Genomic DNA, 7,500 nt, shown 5'->3' with positions numbered 1-7,500 from the left:
GCCCTCCCCGGGCCCTCAGGGGCCCTAGCCACTGCTCCTGAACCCAGCCAAGCAAGGGGAGGCTCCCCGGGCACACCGGAACCCCTTCCCGGGCCCTTGGCAGTGCGGCAGGCTGGGAGACAGGGCCCAGGGCCGGAGAAACCAACCCGGGGCCCGGCCGGGCCCCTGGACGCAGCCGGGGCTCCCAAGCCCGGAGGTGCATGGGACGCCTCCCCGGTCCCTCCGGACCCCGTCCCGGGCACCCTGCCACGCAGCAGGACCAAGGACAGAGCCCGGGGTGGGGAGGCCGCCCTCCCCGGGCCCTCAGGGGCCCTAGCCACTGCTCCTGAACCCAGCCAAGCAAGGGGAGGCTCCCCGGGCACATCGGAACCCCTTCCCGGGCCCTTGGCAGTGCGGCACGCTGGGAGACAGGGCCCAGGGCCGGAGAAACCGACCCGGGGCCCGGCCGGGCCCCTGGACGCAGCCGGGGCTCCCAAGCCCGGAGGTGCATGGGACGCCTCCCCGGTCCCTCCGGACCCCGTCCCGGGCACCCTGCCACGCAGCAGGACCAAGGACAGAGCCCGGGGTGGGGAGGCCACCCTCCCCGGGCCCTCAGGGGCCCTAGCCACTGCTCCTGAACCCCGCCAAGCAAGGGGAGGCTCCCCGGGCACACCGGAACCCCTTCCCGGGCCCTTGGCAGTGCGGCAGGCTGGGAGACAGGGCCCAGGGCCGGAGAAACCGACCCGGGGCCCGGCCGGGCCCCTGGACGCAGCCGGGGCTCCCAAGCCCGGAGGTGCATGGGACGCCTCCCCGGTCCCTCCGGACCCCGTCCCGGGCACCCTGCCACGCAGCAGGACCAAGGACAGAGCCCGGGGTGGGGAGGCCGCCCTCCCCGGGCCCTCAGGGGCCCTAGCCACTGCTCCTGAACCCAGCCAAGCAAGGGGAGGCTCCCCGGGCACATCGGAACCCCTTCCCGGGCCCTTGGCAGTGCGGCAGGCTGGGAGACAGGGCCCAGGGCCGGAGAAACCGACCCGGGGCCCGGCCGGGCCCCTGGACGCAGCCGGGGCTCCCAAGCCCGGAGGTGCATGGGACGCCTCCCCGGTCCCTCCGGACCCCGTCCCGGGCACCCTGCCACGCAGCAGGACCAAGGACAGAGCCCGGGGTGGGGAGGCCGCCCTCCCCGGGCCCTCAGGGGCCCTAGCCACTGCTCCTGAACCCAGCCAAGCAAGGGGAGGCTCCCCGGGCACACCGGAACCCCTTTCCGGGCCCTTGGCAGTGCGGCAGGCTGGGAGACAGGGCCCAGGGCCGTGGCACCCGACCCGGGGCCCGGCCGGGCCCCTGGACCCAGCCTGGGCTCCCAAGCCCGGAGGCGCAGGGGAAGCCTCCCTGGGCCCTCCAGGACCCCGTCCCGGGCACCCTGCCACGCAGCAGGACCAAGGACAGCGCCCGGGATGGGGAGGCCGCCCTCCCCTGGACCTCAGGCCTTCCATGTCAGCCCGGCAATCTGGTCGCCCCATTGGAAAGCATTGCGCGCTACTATTGCAAACACATTATCTACCGGACTTGCTCTAGATGGCGCTCCAACATAAGGAATGTACCAACACCTTCCCTACTGGAATCGTGACGAGCAGGAGCCGTCGTTAGCACTGAAGGGGCTAGTATATCAACACTTTCCCTCCTGTTGCGCAGGTTGGAGTTTGAAAAATAGATTGTATTATGCCTTTAGTTTGTGTGTCCTCTAGATCAAGTTGATCTACTGACTTGCGATGCCAAGGCATCTCGCTGTAAAGGAATGCGATGTCACAGCATGCATTTGTGCATTTGAATAGATGGCCGCCTATAACCCCTTCGCTGCGGCGGGTTTTCAAATGGGTTTGGGCATGGAGCTGCCCGGGACCCGTGGAGCCCGTCCTGGGCACTCTGACCTGCTGTTGGCCCGGGGGGAGGACTGCCCGGGACCCGTGGAGCCCGTCCTGGGCACTCTGACAAGCTGTTGGCCCGGGGAAGGGAGCCCCAGACGACCGGGACCCGTGGAGCCCGTCCTGGGCACTCCTGTATGCCGTTGGCCCGGGGAAGGGAGCCCCGGACGTCCGGGTCCCGTGGAACTCGTCCTGGGCACTCTGACATGCCGCTGGCCCGGGGAAGGGTGCCCCGGACGCCCGGGGCCCGTAGCCCGTCCTGGGCACTCTGACAAGCCGTTGGCCCGGGGAAGGGAGCCCTGGACGCCCGGGACCCGTGGAGCCCGTCCTGGGCACTCTGGAATGCTTTGGCCCGGGGAAGGGAGCCCCGGACGCCCGGGGGAGGACTGCCCGGGACCCGTGGAACTGGTCCTGGGCACTTTTACATGCCGTCGGCCTGGAGGTGGGTGCCCTGGACGCCCGGGGGAGGCCTGCCCGGGACCCGTGGAGCCCTTCCCGGGTACTTTGCCAATGCCGTTGGCCTCATGGAGATGGTTGCCCCGGACGCGTCCGGGGGAGGCCTGCGCGGGACCCATGGAGCCCGTCCTGGGCATTGAGCCATGCCGTTGGCCTGGAGATGGGAGCCCCGGACGCCCGGGGGAGGACTGCCCGGTACCCGTGGATCCCGTCCTGGGCTCTTTGACATGCCGTCGGCCTGGAGGTGGGTGCCCCGGACGCCCGGGGGAAGCTGCCCGGGACCCATGGATCCCGTCCTGGGCTCTTTGACATGCCGTCGGCCTGGAGGTGGGAGCCCGGGAGCGGGCTGCCCGGGACCCATGGAGCCCGTCCTGGACACTTTGACATGCCGTCGGCCTGGAGGAGGGTGCCCGGGACGCCCGTGGGAAGCCTGGTCGGGACCCGTGGAGCCCTTCCCGGGTACTTTGCCAATGCCGTTGGCCTCCTGGAGATGTGTGCCCCGAACGCCCGGGGGGAGGGCTGCCCGGGGCCCGTGGAGCCCGCCCTGGGCACTTTGACATGCCTTCGTCCTGGAGGTGGGAGCCCCGGACGCCCGGGGGAGGGCTGCCCGGGACCCATGGAGCCCTTCCCGGTTACTCTGCCATCCCGTTGGCCTCCTGGAGATGGGTGCCCCGGACGCCCGGGGGAGGTCTGTCCGGGGCCCATGGAGCCCGTCCTGGGCAGTGTGACATGCCGTCGGCCTGGAGGTGGGAGCCCCGGACGCCCGGGGGAGGGCTGCCCGGGACCCATGGAGCCCTTCCCGGTTACTCTGCCATCCCGTTGGCCTCCTGGAGATGGGTGCCCCGGACGCCCGGGGGAGGTCTGTCCGGGGCCCATGGAGCCCGTCCTGGGCAGTGTGACATGCCGTCGGCCTGGAGGTGGGAGCCCCGGACGCCCGGGGGAAGGCTGCCCGGGACCCGTGGAGCCCTTCCCGGTTACTCTGCCATCCCGTTGGCCTCCTGGAGATGGGTGCCCCGGACGCCCGGGGGAGGTCTGTCCGGGGCCCATGGAGCCCGTCCTGGGCAGTGTGACATGCCGTCGGCCTGGAGGTGGGAGCCCCGGACGCCCGGGGGAAGGCTGCCCGAGACCCGTGGAGCCCTTCCCGGGTACTTTGCCATCCCGTTGGCCTCCTGGAGATGGGTGCCCCGGACGCCCGGGGGGAGGTCTGTCCGGGGCCCATGGAGCCCGTCCTGGGCAGTGTGACATGCCGTCGGCCTGGAGGTGGGAGCCCCGGACGCCCGGGGGAAGGCTGCCCGGGACCCGTGGAGCCCTTCCCGGGTACTTTGCCATCCCATTGGCCTCCTGGAGATGGGTGCCCCGGACGCCCAGGGGCGGTCTGTCCGGGACACGTGGAGCCCGTCCTGGGCATTGAGCCATGCCGTTGGCCCGGAGAATGGAGCCCCCAGACGCCCGGGGGAGGTGTTGCCCAGGCATATCTTATCTGGTCCCCCGGGCAGAGAACCACCAGCCCTGGAGAGGTGTCCGGGCGTACCCTGCCCCTAGTAATCCGGAGGGAAATTACCCCCCTTTCTTGCAATCCGTGCACGCGAGGTGACAGAGGGGACCCAAGGCGTAAAAGAACCCGACCTCATGGAGCCCTAGCTGGGATCCGGGAGGCGAATGGCACCTCATCGGGACTTCCAGGGAAGCCCAGCCATCTGGTCGCCCCATTGGAAAGCATCGCGGGCGACCAGATGGCCGGGATCGAAAGGACTCCCAGCTCCCCATCCATCCCAAGCCTTCGCGGTAGGGTTCCTGACTTCCTGCCCACGCAAGGCAGGGCTCTTGGACCCCGGCTGGGCCTCAGGCGCAGGTTGGACCACCGGAGCTCTAGGGCCCGGACGACCTGGGGGGAGGAATGCCCGGGACCCGTGGAGCCCGTCCTGGGTACTTTGACATGCCGTCGGCCTGGAGGTGGGTGCCCCGGACGCCCGGGGGAAGCTGCCCGGGACCCATGGAGCCCGTCCTGGGTACTTTGACATTCCGTCGGCCTGGAGGTGGGAGCCCCGGATGCCCGGGGAGAGGTCTGCCCGGGACCCATGGAGCCCGTCCTGGGTACTTTGCCTATGCCGTTGGCCTCATGGAGACGGGTGTCCCAGACGCCCGGGGGAGGACTGTCCCAGACTCATGGAGCCCGTCCTGGGCACTTTGACATGCCGTCTGCCTGGAGGTGGGAGCCCCGGACGCCCAGGGGAGGGCTGCCCGGGACCCATGGAGCCCGACCCGGGCACGCTGCCATGCCGTCAGCCTGGATGGAGCCCCGGACGTCCGGGGTACGAGTGACCGGGACGCATGGAGCCCGTCCTGGGCACTTTTCCGTGCCTTCGGCCTGGAGCCCCCAGACACCCAGGGGAGGGCCACCGTGAAAACCATGGAGCCCGACCCGGGCACTCTGCCATACCGTCAGCCTAGATGGAGCCCCGGACGCCCAGGGGACGAATGCCCGGGACGCATGGAGCCCGTCCTGGGCACTTTTCCATGCATTCGGCCTGGAGCCCCCAGACACCCAGGGGAGGACATCCCTGGAAACCATGGATCACGACCCGGGCACTCTGCCATGCCGTCAGCCTGGATGGAGCCCCGGACGCCCGGGGGATGAATGCCCGGGACGCATGGAGCCTGTCCTGGGCACTTTTCCATGCCGTCAGCCTGGATGGAGCCCCGGACGCCCGGGTGACGACTGCCCAGGAGCCATGGAGCCCGTCCTGGGCAATTTGACATGCGGTTGGCCTGGAGGAAGGAAGCCCCGGGTGGCCTAGGGAGGTGTTGCCCAGGCATAGCCCATCTGGTCCCCATGGCAGAGAACCGCCAGCCTCGGAGGGGTGTCCGGGCGTACCCTTCTCCCTAGTAATCCGGAGGAAAATTACCCCCTTTTCTTGTAATCTGTGCACGCGAGGTGACAGAGGGGACCCAAGGCGCGAATGTACCCGACCTCCTGGAGCCCTCGCTGGGATCCGGGCGGCGAATGGCACCTCATCGGGACTTCCAGGGAAGTTCGGCCATCTGGTCGCCCTTATAGGAAAGCGTTGCGGGCGACCAGATGCCCGAGGGGATCCGGGCGACCAGATGGCCGAGGGAATCTGGGCGATCAGATGGCTGGACACGGAAGTGAAGCCGCCTGGACTCTCCCGACCCTGTCCCTGTCCCCGTCCCCGTCCCGGGACGAATGCCCGGGACGCATGGAGCCCGTCCTGGGCACTTTTCCATGCCTTCGGCCTGGAGCCCCCAGACACCCAGGGGAGGACCACCGTGAAAACCATGGAGCCCGACCCGGGCACTCTGCTATACCGTCAGCCTGGATTGAGCCCCGGACGCCCGGGGGACGAATGCCCGGGACGCATGGAGCCCGTCCTGGGCACTTTTCCATGCCTTCGGCCTGGAGCCCCCAGACACCCAGGGGAGGACCACCGTGAAAACCATGGAGCCCGACCCGGGCACTCTGCCATACCGTCAGCCTGGATGGAGCCCCGGACGCCCGGGGGACGAATGCCCGAGACGCATGGAGCCCGTCCTGGGCACTTTTCCATGCCGCCGGGGTGGATGGAGCCCCGGGCGCCCAGGGGACGACTGCCCAAGAGCCATGGAGCCCGTCCTGGGCAATTTGACATGCCGTCGGCCTGGCGGAAGGAAGCCACGGGTGGCCTAGGGAGGTGTTACCCAGGCATAGCCTATCTGGTCCCCATGGCAGAGAACCACCAGCCTTGGAGGGGCGTCCGGGCGTACCCTGTCCCTAGTAATCCGGAGGGAAAATACCCTCCTTTCTTGTAAACTCTGCACGCGAGGTGACAGAGGGGACCCAAAGCGTGAAAGTACCCGACCTCCTGGAGCCCTCGCTGGGATCTGGGAGGCAAATGGCACCTCATCGGGACTTCCAGGGAAGTTCGGCCATCTGGTCGTCGCATTTGTGGAGCCCTGGGAGAGAACTGGGGCTCGGCAGGGCCAGGGTGCCAGCAGGTCCCAGTCTGCCAGGTCACCAGGTCTGGGGATATGCTGCCCATGCGCTGCCGGGGCCCGGGCATGACCTCCGGTGGGCCCTCAGGTGCGTCAGTCCGGCACGGGGAGGCTCTGAACCTGCTTGGCTGGGGCCAGGGCTCCACAAATCCACTCGCCCGCTCGACCGGGGCCTAAACGGCATCCGGCTCATGGCGGGCTTGGGGCTTAGCTTCCAAACCCTACCCCCAGGCCAGGGAGAGCCTCTGCAGGCCCCGATGGTCCCCAGCGCCCGGAACCTCGGCTGGCTTGCAGGACGGGGGCTCCAGCACCCCGGGACCTGCCGGACAGAGTTCAAGCCCCAGGCACGGTCCCATGTTCCGAACCCTAGCCAGGCCGGGGAATGCCTCCCCAGGCCCAGAGGGATCCTAGCGCCCAGACCCTCGACTGCCTTGCAGGACAGGGGGCTCCAGCACCCTCGGGGCCTGCCAGATGGAGTTCATGCCCCGGGCCAGGTCCCAGCTTCCAAACCCTAGCCAGGCTGGGGAGAGCCTCCCCGGGCCCCGGTGGAGCCCCGTCCCCAGCGCCCGGACCCTCTGGTGGCCTGTGGGACGGGGGGCTTGCGCACCCCGGGGCCGGCCGGCCGGAGCACAAGCCCCAGGCCCGGTCCCACCTTCCGAACCCTAGCCAGGCTGGGGAGAGCCTCCCCTGGAACCGGTGGAGCACCGCCCCCAGCGCCCGGACCTTCTGATGGCCTGCGGGACGGGGGGCTCGCGCAACCCGGGGCTGGCCGGCTGGAGCTCAAGCCCCGGGCCCGGTCCCACCTTCCGAACCCTAGCCAGGCTGGGGAGATAGAGCCTCCACGGGCACTGGTGGAGCCCCGTCCCCAGCACCCGGACCCTCTGGTGGCCTGCGGGACGGGGGGCTCGCGCAACCCGGGGCTGGCCGGCTGGAGCTCAAGCCCCGGGCCCGGTCCCACCTTCCGAACCCTAGCCAGGCTGGGGAGAGCCTCCACGGGCACTGGTGGAGCCCCGTCCCCAGCACCCGGACCCTCTGGTGGCCTGCGGGACGGGGGGCTCGCGCACCCCGGGGCTGGCCGGCCGGAGCTCAAGCCCTGGGCCCGGTCCCACCTTCCGAACCCTAGCCAGGCTGGGGAGAGCCTCCCCGGGCCCCGGTG

Source organism: Lissotriton helveticus, chromosome 4_2 (assembly GCF_964261635.1).
Source record: "Lissotriton helveticus chromosome 4_2, aLisHel1.1, whole genome shotgun sequence".
NCBI lineage: Eukaryota > Metazoa > Chordata > Amphibia > Caudata > Salamandridae > Lissotriton > Lissotriton helveticus.
Note: the sequence above shows the minus strand (reverse complement) of the source record.